Here is a 16,948-nt window from a genome sequence, read left to right on the forward strand (position 1 = left end):
GTGTTTTCTTGATTGCTTAATTGACATCTTTTCATTATAAGAAATCATTTAAAATCTTTGTTAAAAAAGATTTTATTTTCTTTTATTTTAGATTAGAAAACCAAGCTTTACATTAAAATTCTTCTATACCTTAATTGACATTTTTCACCTTGTCTCATTTTATTCTACTTCTCTCTTCTATACTTTCTTCTATCAACATATATCTTGGAGAAAGAAAGCTTGTCCAATCATGTTGTATCTCTTTTTGTAATATTTTCATGCATATGACAAGCCATTAACTGGTTATGATTTTGATATGTTAGATGAAGCCCTTGATGACTTCATCTTGATAGAATCATCCTCTATGTCTCCTAAAACATCATTTTGCCAATGAATAATCAATATGATATATTTATTTAGCTATACGAATGAACCTAAGAAACATAATATTATTGTGGACCTTTATCCTGACCTTTCTCATCCACAAACAAAACCTATCATAATTGTTTAGGTATTAAAAACCCATCTAGACCTCTTAGTTATTGCTTAAACTAGGCAAAAAGACTCAATCAAAGTAGTAGACTTAATCAACAAGTATCACAACAATCTCATTATAATGGAATTTCTTATGTATATAATAATAGAAACAATAAGCAACATAATTGTATAATATTTGTTCCTACTTCTCTTCCACATTCTTAATTTATGCTCCCTTTTACACCTCATCTTACTCAACACTTTGGTAAGGAGTATGGTCCTATTGAGGAAGTTCACACTTCTCCAACCAAGACCATCCTTTGGGATTGATTCAAACATCACCTACATACCATTAGATTATCCATGAAGCCTTGCAAAAGATAGTTGTTGTACCTTTTGCAAGATTGACTGATGTAGAAGCTTTGTTAGAGTGTATGCGTGCAACAATGTCAGATATTGTGTTCTCACAAACATGAATTGCCTTCTTTGGAAGTTACAAAACAATATCCTCTCATGACTGTGGTTCTTGTTGGGTCAAAACTGACAAGATTAATTTCAAGGTTATGGAGCTAGAAGTTAGGTTTAATTTTAGTTTTCTCCTATGTAAATCCAAGGTGTAAGATTGTGATAGGTGTAATAGTGGTATGCTTAAAGTTGAGGGTAGTAGGTTGAGTAACAATGAAATGAACTTAAAATTCAAATAAATACTTAAGTGAAAATACCACTTAATATCTTTGTTTAATTTTGATATAGGAGCATGGGTAATCTGTGATAGGAACAACAATGTTTTGCAACAGGAACAAAGATAGTATACAACAAGAATAAAAACATTTTTTAGCAGCTAATAAATTCGAGACTTAAAGTCACGATGAAAACATAAAACAAAAACAATACTTAATTAGCTTTGTTTAGCATCACAACTTCACAGTTCATAACTAAATTAAGAACAACAAATGTGAACAATAGTCACAAATAATGTATAAGAAATTCCCATAAATCCAATTAAAATAGAAATAAGAAACATACAATACTATAAACAATAAAGACTGCAAAGGCATTCCAAGAAGTGGGTCTGGCCCCCTCAATTTGCCAGGTAATAGAATGAAGAACACTTTTTACTCTTGTTTGATCAAAAGAAAAGTCTTTATATTTCTCGTAAACTTAGTTGCATATCTATTACACACATAGTATATACTGTGATATTAATAAGCCTGTAGCACATAACCACTGAGTCTATGAAAATATTGTAATGTTTGTATTTGGCCTATGACCAACAAATCAAAATATAATAGTGATACAAAACTTGTCCACTGATCACAAATTTAAAACAAGATTCTAAATATCTTTCTTGTTGCATAACAAAAATATAATTTTAGAAAATAAAAAGATCTTCGACCATCTTCACCACATGGCTTCCAAACAAATCCTTTTCATGAGATCATCATAAATTCTTTGCCTTCTATTTGATCTTGTAATTAACCACCAAAAAAAGATTAGTTTTCTTGAGAATTGGTAGTGCAAAGTATCTTTTATTATTTCAACATATTAAATAATCTCTACTTCCTTATGATAATTATTGCCAAGAATGCTAATGGAGGACAATGGGAATAGACATAGCGGAGAACATAGGAATTAAAAAATAGAACATATTTCTCTCTCATCGTTTTCCTCTCAACTAAAGGGTTTGCATGTCCTTATGTAAATATTGGTTAGAAATCATGTTGCTCTTGGGGACTATACCCACTCATGGCCTCAAGTGCTTGTTTAGGCTCGAGATGAGATTAAGAAGGCAAGATCAACTACCTTGTCCTCATGAAAGTTATGTTGGTTCCACACGAGTCTTGTATGGGGGGCAAGATCGGGAGAGACTACTAGGATAACCCAAGATGGGGGTTGGGTCTGTGGAGAGTACCGGGACAACCCATACTGAGGCTATGTGATGACACTCTTCCTTTGTGAGCACTAGTATCCTACTCTTGTGTTGTAATTTGTAAGTCCTCTAGAGTTGTCTTCATTGTGTTGTTCATCTTTGTGTTACTTTCTTCTTGTTATTTTCTATGGTTGTAGATAGTGACCTTGCATTCCTTTAACCCTTGCTTGTGTGAGTGTGGTTCATGTGTCTATCTCCTAGCATGGGGGGTGGGCCTTCAGGTTCCACATGATCGGGTGGTAGTTGCCTACTTCCATCAGGTATTTTGGACTTGTTTGTCGCACAAATTGGCTTGCTTCTCCTGAATATAGTTTACTATGTATATTTGAGGTAGATTCATACATTCTTTATATTGTTGCTATGTTATATGGATATCAAATGTAATTTTAATTTTCACACATACAAGGCAGATGATGTAAACAATAATGTAATTATGATGTAATCTAAGTAAAGTGATTGTAGGATTTATGATAGCTAGTTGTAATGGTGTTATTGTTCTGTTTGGATAGAAAATGTGTTAGTCATTTATTATTCAAAGGAATTATAGGAACATTTGGATTTGGGACCTAAAATGAACTTAGACTTAAAGATTAAATGAATGCAATTAGTTTCTTATCATAGTGAAATTGAATGGAAATGAATCTTTTAGAATATGTTAACTTGCTCTTTAATACTCATTTCATAATGAATGGTTAAGTTGGTAACTATGCTAGATGTAGTTTCATGATTCCATGAGTTGTTAAGTAACAATGTTAAAGAACCTTAGATGATGGTTTGGTTTTCTTTCTTTCTGCTTGTGCATATGATTTCATGATGTTATCTCTATTTGAACATGGCATTAGAATACACTTTAAGATGTTTTTTTTTAAAAATATTTCTTTTCTTAGTTGAGTTAGTTAGGTTAGATCCTCTGGGGTTCCTTTGCAGGGCATACAAGGTAACTAATTAGTCTTAGTACTATAATATATCTCAATGCCTTAGGAAAACTCCCTTAGTCTTGTAGGAACAAAAGTGAAGGAGGTCATACCCAACTCAATAATTGACTATTAGTTACCTTATTTGAGGATAAGTTTTATGGTATTATTCCCAAATTTTATAACCTTGGCACTTGGAAGACTATCCATCCTTAAGTATTTAAAGATTACAACTCAAATCACTAACATCATCATTCATGCACAATATCTTCCCAGTGCAAAGTGACAAAATTGATAGATTCACTTTTAGCCACAGGCTTAAGAGATAGGTATGTGTTTAGCTTTTGTATCCATACATGAGTAGTACCCTTATCAATTATATCAAAAGAGGAAGTGTTAACTTCCCTACTACACATTTCCGAGCTTTCTACTATAGTTGAGTTCTTGGTTCTTGTCTTATTGTACCTCTAGATTTATTCATATTAATGAAGTTTGAGAGAGACGTTGCTTCTTAGATCTCTACTGGATTTTTTTTTATTATACATAATATGTAGTGATATTTTCCTCTATCAAAATTTAAGTTTTTACATTAGGATTTTATTCTTCTTCCTTATGAAGGATAGTGAGCTAGAGAGGTCTATCATTACTTTTGCTATTGTTGATATGAGCTCCTAAAGAGCTTATTCCATGATTCTCAATAATGGTTATTTATGTATTATCCATCTTAGGAATAATTTGTGCCAACTAATAAAGCATTAGGTCAAAAACAAATTTCCTTGATCTATAGAGCTATCTTCCATATTAGTTCTCCTATCTCCATATGTCATAACCGCCTCTTCTATGTTTAATTCTTTTGTGCTTGATCCTTCTATCTACAATTTATTTTTCTCTCATGTAATATATCTAATTCCTTGGTTACTATATAAAATCATTAAATCATAATATTGAACAATATAACAAGAGATATAGCTCTTATACCACTATAATAACGATTTTAGAGAAACAAATTTAGATTTGAGTGTTTTTAACTAGATATTAAAAACCTAAAAAAAATTCACATTCACACGTCAAATTGGCAACCTAATATTAACAAATATAACCAACAACAAGATAAATTCCACAACTTCTCTGTTTCTTCAATGAAGTTCTAGCTACATCAAAATATTTTGTAGCAATAGCAGGAACAATAACTACAATAGCAACAAAAGCATTCAAAACTACACTATTGCAACTCTAAAGCTCATTCACAAGCTCTAAGTGAGATTTTCCTATAGGGAAAAAGGGGTTTTGACCTTTGACTCTTGAAAGCAAAGGGTTTTCATCCTTTAATCTCCAACAATCGCAAGGGTTCTTACCCTCAATTTGGGTTTCTTCAATGCAAGTACTTAGAATATTTTTGATAAAAAAATTCCTATTATGATGCATTATATCAAAATGAACATGTTTACTCTTTATATCAATGAAATCATGACTAGTATTGAATTTGAACCAAAACAATGACTTAGATTAAGCAAGGACCATCTAGAGTTAGGATGTAACCATTGCATTAATGAAAGCATGGTATTCTCCATCCTCTAATGCCACAAATACATGTGAACCCATTCCCTTAAAATCAAATAATTTGTTTAGGTTGGGAAGATTAGATTGGGTAGTCACAAGGACACATCAAGGATAGATCATGACTCTTACCACTTGACAATTATTAGGTGTGAGTCATGTTGGGCACCTTGGAAAAGGTTCTAAATTAAGGGGATGGGTGAAGCCATGACTTTTGAAAGGTAACCTACTATAATAATTGGGGAATTAGGAGTTAAGGGAATTCATACGAGTAAGATAAAGGATGAAAATCCTACAAAGGCAAAGAAAAAGAATGAGGGTTAAAGGAAATGAATGCTAAGAAATAAGACTCTAAAATATCAATAGGAAAGGGGAATAATGTGAGGTGTAGAAAAAAGGCATGTTGGGATGGGAAATTCTTATACCCTATTAAAGATAAAGGAATAAGGTGCATGTGGGTAGAAAAGAAAGGGAAACTTCAATATATCAAAATGATTATTTCCTATTTTGCTACCTTAGCCCATTAGAAATATGGAATGGTCAAATAATACCTCTCATTAGAGATAATTAGAAAGGAGACAATATAATTTTGTCCAATATCAAGCCTACTTAGTTTGGTATCACATTCAACAAGTATTGTGTCTTTTGAACTACTCAATATAAAGCCTCATAAGCTCATCCATTGATAGGGAGGATGTATTTTGTGTAGTGTGCTACATTTGATCCTTTATTAGGATTCAACTTCATAGTTTTTGAGTCAAAATCATTCACTATCATGAACATGAATGGTCCATTTAGTCATCATTACATCTAGATGATGTTCAAGAGGTGATGATCTACTACAAATCAAGTGCACTCAAGGCACAACACTTGTTGAAGGTTTTACAAATGGATAGCAAGCTAAGTGGGTTTGATCTGAGGGAAAAATCCATAGTGAAGTGCTCTAGGATGGGCCCACGCATGCCCAACACCATTTTATCCACCTATTGCACTTAGTGGACCATAGTGTTGGCCATTCATGGTTCCACTACTCTCTCCATGTATTTGCAACCAAATGCCATTCCAACCACACCTGCATCAGTTCCTTCTCATATGTTGGTATCTATAAATGGGTCATGGGGAGATATCCTAACCACATTACCAACCTCACATGTTGCCATATAAGATGTGTCAGCGGCATATCTTACTATACCCTAAACTATCGTAACAATCACTTACAAAATCTCTCTATTATCAACTTTGTGCCATTGTCATACCACCTACTTTGTTTGAATTATTTTAGTTGGAGTTGATCCTTTAGCCACTCTACCAAAAGCTTGCATGGATGTCGAATGATATGAATATCAATAAAATGTTTCAAAACTTCTCACCAATAGTCCAATCTCTAATTTTTCCAATTCTAAGTACATGCATGTTTCAATATTGTGCATAGGAAACATTGTTTGTGACCTCAAAACTCAATCATATTAGTCTCACAATAAGAATATGCTATAGTCCCAACACTATAATAGTGCACCTATCATAATGCTCTTGCCATGATCATAAAGTATATCATGATAAAAACGCACAATGACAACTCCCCCAAGAATGCATTGTGCTATCCTACTCCATGCTATAAATCATAATTGTTATCCCATTACTAAGGAACATGCCCTTGCCATTCAGATATACAAAGCTACTATGATAACCAACATCCATTGACACACTTACTCCCCCACATTGCCTTGATCTGCTCACTGAGTACTCAAATGCTTTAACCTTCACCAATCTACACACAATCAAGGCATCAATATTGAGGAATATTTCCTTCAATTTGATTGTTAACAATCTAGCATTTGAGCATGTATTATTTCATAATTTTTAACACAAAGATTGTTTAAACTTTGATTAAAGCACATGCTATATACAACCTTCCACATGAGAGATCTAGATCTAGCCTATTTATAAAGTAAGCAAAGAATTTCACCCATTCTTCTTCTACTCTAATGGACTATGGATCTCTCCCCCCTATGCAAGCAAAGGCCCCTTGTTGTATCTACATGGAATCAACACCCTCCTTGTTGCATCTTTGATCTATAAATATAGTAAGCTAAAACAAAAAGTAGGATAATTGTTACAAATCCAAGATTGCATAATGAACAACTCTCTCACCCCATCTTCAAGTGAAATGGAGGAAAATATATATACAAAAATCATTCCAAAAAAAAACCAATTTAAAGATTCTATGAATTTTGCAACATGACATGAATGGTCTCAAGATTAATTTTTCAAGTCTTGTATAGCCACTCATTAATTGCACATATATTGCTTGAGGTGTATATCTTTGATGGGATAAAAAAGATGGACACACAATAATTTTACAAGCTATAAATAGATTAACATCACTATATTTTAATTGAATTATGCAACAAGATATATCTCCCAATAGAAGAATTAATCTGCAATATCAAATTAGATAGAAAGATGAGCTTACTAACTTGCATTTTGTTTGAAATTAAAGTAACACAAAATTTCCCTATTGAAAAGAGTGGAAAATTGGGAATCAACAATAAAATTATTTGAAAACAACAATGATCAGAAATAGGAATGTTTGATGTGCAACCTGCCAAGATTTGAAAAATCTTGATTGCTTTAGACTTCAATACTAAAAGGCCAAAACTTGTTGGTAATTTGATGTTACAACTTTCGTCGATGACAAAATACCATTGTTGGTATATTGGATAAGAAAGCTCATAATATAAAAAGATTAATATTATGCAAGATTTTTTTTTTTTTATAATTTTAAATTAAGGTATACAATAAGAGAAACAAAACACATTTTTAAGTCTTTTTCACAATCAAGCTCCATATTTAATACCCACAAATTGATCAATTAAATAATTATTCTCTCTATCATTATAAAAAATAATATAACTAGATTTGTAGAAGGCATCAGCAAATTAATTTAAACAACAAATAATTAGTGTTCTTCTAGTAAAAAAATTGTTAAAAAAAAATTATGCAATTTATTTTTTATTTTGTGAAATTATTTTTTTGGATAACAATATAACTAAATTTGTGAGATATTATATCATACAAAATAACTTAAAATAATTAATAATTAATATCTTTATAATAAATACTTTGTTGAGTCCAATGGGATCAAATTTGTGAAATACAATATTATACAAATTAACTTAAATCAATTATATCTTTATAATAAATACTTTGTTGAGTCCAAGGGGTTGAACTTAATTGGTTGAAACATTGAGTTTTTGTCATGGAGACCCAAGTTCAAAACCCAATGGAACATCTAATATGAAATTCTAAGTCTCTTGATCAATGGGACATCTAATATATGAAATCTAAGTTATCTCTTGGTCTTCCATGATAACTACTACACTTGATAATGAACAATGCTTCCCTAAACCGGGGACCATCTTCCTTCCACCAGTGGGTGATTTCTTCACTCTGGAGTATGCGCTCTATTGCTAAGTGACATAACTCTTTTAACACATCTTTTACCAACTAATATAACATATGATATAATTAATACTCTTTCAACTCTACAGTGATAATGCATATATCAATTGTATCACGAGATAGCCAAAATTGCATTTTGAAGCATTCAACTTCATATTTTCAATGAACACTGGACATATTTGCAAATGTACCAATGATGTTTGCGAAAACAAATAACACCTATTTGCCAATCTTTGCAATTGCTTGAAAAAAACATCTTACAACATTGCTTATTATAGTCTAAAGCCCACTTCACAAATTTAGATTTTCTACTGAAAAAGAAAAGCCTTCATTTTTTGATTCTCCGAAGAATGTAATATCATATTAGATGCCCCAAGTTTCACTTATTGGGATATAAATATTCTGATGCCATTCACATCCTAATACTCTAAGCAGACATTTACAAAAGATTATGCGAAAAGCAGTTGAATGCATATTATTGTCAACAGAAAACACCAACATCAATAAAAAGCACCAGTATCCAAAGAAAATTTACTAGTTCATTCTCTCATCATAAATAACCTGTTGCATTATTTGCATTTGATACCACACAGCTTAGAATTCTTTGGTACCAGATGACTGCAACCGCAATGCTTCTCTTTTTCATTTTCAATCATTTGTCATCACATATACGCACAATCTGTTTTCCTATGTTTTTACCATGAAAGAGACCAACAAAAGCAGCTGGTGCATTCTCCAGACCATCAGTAATATCTTCCATGCAAACAATTTTCGCTTCTTTGATATAACCTTTTACCTTCTCCACAAACTCCGGATATGTCTGCATAATCAGGTTCAAGGAAACCTTCCATTTTAATGCGCCTGATAATTATTTGTGACAGGTTCTTTATACCTTTACCCTCCTCCAAATTATATTGTGAGATCATCCCACAAACAGCAATTCGGCCAAAGATGTTCATGTTTTCAAGAACTGCTTCAAGCATATCACCACCCACGTTCTCAAAATAGATATCGATCCCATTTGGAAGGTACCTGAGAATACATAAAAAAACACGTTTATCAATGTTTTCTACAATACAAGAAATCATTAGCGATAATTAAGTAAACCATAAATATTGTCAGAAATTAGTCTGTGTCAGGTTTCTCGGACATATTCTCCAACAGTCTATGAGGAATGTAGTATCCAAAGAAATAAAAAATATGTTTTGAACTATTAAAACAAGTCTAGCCTCCTTTATGCTGATAAGTAAATTAAACAGGAAACCAAATGTAAAAGTTGAAACAAAAAACAGCAAGACCTGTGCTCTGGTGAAGGACCCTAGGCTCATATCAACCTTCATTCAAGGCATGAGAGGGCCATCTACAATTTTAGAATATTTCACTGAGTTTCAGGGATAGGCAGCATCGTAATGGGGTTTTTGGTAGAGCAATTTTTTTTCATGATTTTGGGGATGGCGAGGAGATGGCAGAATGCTATTAAATAATATAAAAAAATATATATTTAAAATTTGAATATACAAATAAATGTAAAATATCTTAATGCAATCTAAAATAAGTGAGTGAAATTTAATCATCCTTGAGCCTATTTTTTTCTAAAACACTGGCGACAATAAGTGAAAGAGGTTGGTTGTGGTTTGCAACTTTGCATGCATGTGCCCCTTGTTTTGTCTTTTGTCAGCCACTTTACAATTCTATAATGGGATATTAAAATCTTGATTGCATTTATTGTGGAATATTTTAAGGTTTCTCACCCTTAGGGCAGTAATCCCTTTTGTTTAAATGGCGCCCATGCCTTTTCTTCAACTATTAATGCCGAAGTGATAGGAATTTGAGCATACAATGGTACCCCTATAGAAGAAACTTCGCAAGTTTGTTCCAAGGTTTCCCACAATGTATAGCTTCTAAATTCCTGAATATTGGTCTTCTGAACCCTAGTTTTGGTAACAATTGGTAACAATTGTAAAGGGACTGAACAATTTATGCATATTGATTATTTTGTTGGTCACATACCTTCTCAAAGTATGCTTTGCAGCAGGGTAGAATCTGCATGGGTCCCCCATCAGGTTAAGCTTGATGCTACTGAAAACTTAACCAAAGGGTTTTTTCCTCTTCCACTTTGCGAAAGCTAACCATACAGATGCAGTCCTCTGCCATGGTCCCTATTATGTGTGTAGCTCTTTGCTAGTTTTCTTTCCCTGGAGAAGGGATTTCATTGTGTCTGACCAACAAGCTCGTAAATTCAGGTTGTCATTGTCTTGTTGGTCACTCCACAACCATATGCTTCCTCCCATGGAAGGGTGCTATGGAGGGCCTAAATTTGATGGCAGTATTTAGCAATTATTGCTGTAAAATACAAATAAAATTTTGGGAAGACAATATCACATAAAAGGGAAAATTTTGGATGGACCATTAAAACTTATATAAGATCATACCAAAATAAATATCTGATCTATGATATACTTTTAAAAATGATACATATTTTCACATTTGAAAGGCAACTCTGAATGGATAACTGTCACAAAATATTGGTTTGATAGGCAGGGTCAATTGTCAAATTTAGGTGCTAGAGGTAAGTGTTGAGACTGAAGTTTTTTATTCCGCTGAACTGCAAATTCATGTTTGTGTGCAGATAGAGCTCTCCAAAGATTTAAAAGAAACTGTTGAAATTGTATATGGTGAAATTGGGAATTTAAATATTGTAAAACCAAATAAAGATCGAACCACATAAACGCTAGTTCTACAAGGAAATCCACCATACACCAATGAAAAACCTAAAAACATGCAAAGCAACAAATAAGAAAAATTATATCATTCACATGCTCATTAAGGTTTGATCTCCTGTAATGGACATACCAACTGCTGCTAGGAATTTTATCAAAGAATTTGCATCCAAATCCTTATTTCTCCGTTTAATGTTTTAAATTCCCTTATGGCTCCGAAAATGAAATGTTGGTTTGTTTTACATGGAATTGAAATCACAGAATATGAACAAGAATGAAACTACAATAATATGCAAACTGGAAATTGAACTACTGCTGATAAGATGTTATTTTCAGATTTTATTAAAATCAAATACATGGCAGATTATCAACTCACTGATTACTCCAACATTATAGACAAAATGCTTCAGCAAATGTTTTCAATCCTACTGCTACAGTGACATGAATAGTACCCACGTGAACAATACAGTGTGAACAGTACGGCATGAACAGTACTGCGTGAGCAGTACCGCGTGAATAGTGCTGCGTGAATAGTGCCAGCGTGAATAGTGTTACTGCCTGTAGCTGGAACTGTGCCCAATTTGCCTGATAATGAAGCTGATAGCAATGGATTCCAAAGGCCAAACCCCAAAGGAATGACGTCTAGAATGTCACAAGAGAGGATAGACATCCTCTAATGCCAAGAACGAATCTGCAACTCACACATCAATTTCTTCTCATATCCAACCTGCTGAATGAAGCCACAAAAGCTTCCTTTTATTCTTTTTCCAAGGGTCGACCCAACTCACTTGAGCAATGTGGGATAAAAGATGTGCAATATAAAACATATTGAAATATTCACTTATGTCTCCCTTGGGTGCCCCTTTGATTTGCACACATCCCCATAAAATAAATATTCAAGTAACACTTTAATATTTTACAATTAAATTAAATGTTACTTTAATAACACTTCAGGCATTAAAATATATTAGCAATCGGACTCCGAATGGCGCGAGTGATAGCTCATAGGAAAGCTCTCGCCGAAGTGTATCGAATCCAATCACCAAAACTAGTCTCTACTATGTCTTGCTAACTTACTAAAAATAGTAAGTATGCCTGAAACTAAGTAAATCAACTCCGTTTTGGCCCAAACTGGAAATGACTAGGCCAAAACACTCCAGGATCCCCTTAAACCCTTCGTTAGCCCTCGGGACCATGTAGAGCTAGGCTAACGCACATACACTTGGTCAACTACTAAAGTGGGGACATTACATCTCCAATGTTTCATATCTCCATTAATCTTGCTTTGATATTTTAGTTGCTCTTAGATTGTATGTGTGCACAAAAGCCCAACAAAGAACGGATTGTGGTTGTGTATGTAGACGCTTGACTGCTATGAGGATTCACACAAGCATTAGAATTCATATTCGCATTAGCATAAGGATTAGGATTAGGGGTTAATAAGGATAAAAGGATTTTCTTTTATAGAGAGTACCATAAAAATGAAGGGATATTATTAAAAGGTGGAGGGATAATTGATCGGCTAGGATTGAAGGGTAGATATAAAAAATAGAAAAATATTAGGGAGTTGGTTAAAGGTAAATTAAGAGATGAATGACAAGTGTCATGGAGTGAAAAAGCTAATGAATTAATTAAATAAATAAAGATTCATTTGATTAATAGAAGAAGTGAGGATAAATTAAATAAATAAAATATTTATTTAATTTAGGGAAATGATAGATTAAATAAATAAAATATTTATTTAATTTAGAGAAAGGATAATTTAAATAAATAAAAATATTTATTTAAATAAGAAAGGTTAGAAGAGGATTAGTGAATTAATTAATTAAATAAAAATCTATTTAATTAATAGAGGCTTAGGATAAAATAATTAAATAAATAAAATATTTATTTAATTAGGCTAGGACAATTTTAGGTGTCTACATTTTGCCCCTCTTTGAGAATAAAAATATATTTTGGCGTCGTTGCCTTAAAAGAAATCAGGTCAGCCTTGAGTGATTCATGTTCGTAGATCCCATCAAAGGTGAGAAGAGGCCACAGGGTGGTCAAGACCAAGCGATTAGGTGATCTGCCGACCCTCGACTAGAGGGAGCACAAAGACGAGTCGAAGCCTGGAAGTACTTGGAGTGTTAGGACGCTGGAGGTGGACGTGTAGAGGACGTGCGCGTGTCTGCGAGTGCAAGGAAAGCATCATAACGTAGCAGTCGGAACAGTTCACTCAGGTCCGATACACCTGGAAGTACTCAAAGTGTTGGGGACGCTGAAGGTGGACATGTAGAGGATGCCTGCGTGGCCGAGAGTGCAGGGAAAGCACCGGAACGTAGCGGTCGAAACAATCCACCCAGGTCCGACACAAAAAGGCGAATACACACGTACCTTCCGACTGAAAACAATGTTGAACACCCAGGAAAAGCAAAAACTGTTGAAGTTCACAGGAAACGGGTTGGAGGACCTGGTACGGCATTGCAAAACATGCATAACCATTTGGGAGGCAAATGGCCAAGATGATAGGGACTACTGGCTGAAGGCATTTCCCGCCACCCTTCGGGGGATCGTGATTGACTGGTACACAGACCTCAATGCCCAACACAAGACGAGATGGAGTGATCTGAAGAGGGAGTTCCAGGAGGAATTCAAACTCTTGAGGGATGATAATGAGATCGTGGTCGAAATCTATAATACTAAGCAAGGGAAAAATGAGAGTGTACGCGCTTACAACTGGAGGCTCAAAGAATTGTTGAACAAGATGGAAAACCAGCCAACCGACAGGTTGAAGAAGAGGTGGTTCATGGAGGAATTGATACCCTTAATGTGCAAGAAGATGAAAGTAGTGCCTCCGTCCTCATACGCTGATGCGTACAATCGAGCGATGGACATCGAGAGTGAAAATAAAACTTCCTCCCGACATAAGAGGAAGACTGATGATGATGAGAGCACCAAAGGAAGCAGTGACGAAGTATCCAAAACCGTACGAGCCCTTCGACGAGATGAAAGTATTGAAGGCCGAGAAAGGAACCAGCAATGAAGGTAATGAACTATGGTGTATTGAGTGCAAAAGGGAGGGGCACACGAAAGGTAATTGTCCTAGATATATGTTTTGTGAAATTTGCCAAGTGTTGGGGCATTCAATCAAGGAGTGCCCATACAATTTGAAGATGAGAAGTACACAAGTAGAGTCTAGCCCATCGAAATCACATAATGTATCACCAAGTGGTTATGGAAATCAACGAGGGCGAAACCAAATACAGTACGACTCCAGAGGATGTCCTATCATACAGTGTCGACAATGTAGTGAATGGGGACACTTTACGAGAGACTGCCATAACAAGAAAGACAACATACAATTATTGTGCAAATGGTGTGGACCAGGTGACCATGAAGACACCAACTGCCCGAATCAGAAGGGTATTAATATGCTGGACATGGAGGAACAAGAGGATGTAGTTTTGACAATCACAAGAGCACAAACAAAGAAGGCGATGTATTCAAACTCTAGTACGGAAAAGGAACAAACCGAAGTAGAACAAGTGTTGGCAAAGGTACAAGTAACTTCCAATGGAACTGCAAGTATGTCATTGCGGGAGTTAGAGAAGAACATAGTCCAACAGGTGCTACAAACCAAAGAAGCAAAAGTCGGCATTGAGTCGTGATTAATCGTGAATAATCGCGAATCGTCAGAAATGTCGATTGTTTCCCCAAAGTCGGGCCAAAAAATCGTTGACTATCAGTCAATGACTTTGGCCGATTAATTGTGGGTAGAACTCTGCAAAATCGTGTTTAAAAATTGAGAAATATTGGCTCGGCTAAAAAAATGACATAAACCCTAAAAATCACCTGTGAAAATAGACCGATTCTGGGTATAGTTTGCATGGAATCAATTAGGGTTCGAAATTTGTCCTTAATTTTTTGCCAAACGTTTTGACCTCTGCAAAACCTTAATGACTTTCTGTATCGCTGAAAATTGAAACCTTAAATATTTTTGTTTGCATTTTGAATAAGAGCCTCACCTTGTCTCGCTATTTCACCTGGGAATTATAAATTAAAAATTGGAAATAACGTTTCTGTAACTGATAAAGCTTGAGAAATACGAGAATAAGCTTTCCGTCGTTTCCTTATTTTTTGTAACTTTATATTATTGAGAACTTTAAATTAAAATTTGAACTCTAAATTAAAAACTATGACATCTAATTTGGGGGATTATAAACTTTATATAGGTATTTATAAAAATAATTATAAGCGACAATCCTTACATTCATTTATATTATTGTTTACTATATGTTTAATATATAATTAAAAATAATTTAATAATTAACATTATAAAATAATTTGTAAATTAAAATTATTATACATTATATTAGTGTCATTTATTAAAATATATAGAATAATTATATAATTTAATAAAATTGTAAATTAGAAATATAAATAATTTAAAAATTATAAATTATAAATTCGTATCTTTATAGACCATTAATAAATGTAAATATAATAATATTTATTTTTAATTTATAATATATATTATTTAATTTTTAATATATAATTAATATATATAAAATAATTTATAAATTAAAATTATTATATATTATATTAGTGTCTAATTTATTAAACTATATAGAATAATTATATAATTTAATAAAATTGTATATTAGAAATATAAATAATTTAAAATTTATAAATTAAAACTTCGCATCTTTATAGACCATTAATAAATGTAAATATAATAATATTTATTTTTAATTTATAATGTATATTATTTAATTTTTAATATATAATTAATATATATAAAATAATTTGTAAATTAAAATTATTATATATTATATTAGTGTGTCATTTATTAAACTATATAGAATAATTATATAATTTAATAAAATTGTAAACTAGAAATATAAATAATTTAAAAATTATAAATTATAAATTATAAATTCGTATCTTTATAGACAATTAATAAATGTAAATATAATAATATTTATTTTAAATTTATAATGTATATTATATCATTTTTAATATATAATTAATATATATTTAATTTATACTATATTTAATTTTAAAAATATATTTATTTTGTATACTATATCTGATTTTTTGTCGTTTTTTTCCCGATTTTTTCAAAAAATCTTATACTTTTGTTTTGTCGATTAATTCCCCAAACGATTAATGCTTCTTTGCTACAAACAACAGTAAACACAATGCATCTTGTCGCGTTGGCTCAAAGAAAATAAGATTAATTGATACAACATTTGCCCTAGTATGAGAGTGGTATGCCCCCTCGAGAGATTGGGTGAATTTTTTTGAAAAACTGTAGACAATTTCTCAATAGGAAAGAAAGGCTAGAAGGGATAAGGATAAGACAATAGGTTCAAGGAGGTGAAAATCAAGCTCGAAAGGGATCACGGGGCAATGAAAAGGCATTGAGAGGCAAGCACAGCCAATTAGGGTTCCACGACCTATATATAGGAGCCATGGGGAAAGACATCCTCATTTGCATCCTTGTCATTTGAGAGATTAGAGCGCAAAGCATCTAAGGTGCTTGAGCAGAGCAGACATCAAGTCCAGAGCTATGGCAGTTAGATTGCATAGGTTCGATCGAGTTTGACGCTTCGAACGGCCAACGGACATGGGTGAGCCAGTATGTATCTCTAACTTGCTTGTCGATTTTGCATTTATGAGGCATTTATTAGGCGAGAAAGTGGGACGAAACAGAAACGTGGTTATAGGTTTTTAGGGTTTCAATGTGTATAGGTTAGATCTAGGTGTGTATAGGATGTGACAATGCATGTAGGTAGGCTAGATCTACGTGTATGCTTGTAATGTCATATGTGTCTGCAACTTCTGCATATATGCTATTAGTTCGCGTATAGGTAATAAAACTATGTGCACGTCGAACAGTGGCCCGTATATGTCTCGCAAGCAAA

At 33.2% G+C, this 16,948-nt stretch overlaps 1 pseudogene; it reads right to left on the reverse strand.

The window, feature by feature from the left end:
- Positions 1–8,631: 8,631 nt before the first annotated feature.
- The window catches only part of LOC131039226 (2-alkenal reductase (NADP(+)-dependent)-like), a 79,001-nt pseudogene continuing 70,684 nt past the window's right edge, over positions 8,632–16,948 (reverse strand).

This window comes from Cryptomeria japonica, chromosome 10 (genome assembly GCF_030272615.1).
Source record: "Cryptomeria japonica chromosome 10, Sugi_1.0, whole genome shotgun sequence".
NCBI lineage: Eukaryota > Viridiplantae > Streptophyta > Pinopsida > Cupressales > Cupressaceae > Cryptomeria > Cryptomeria japonica.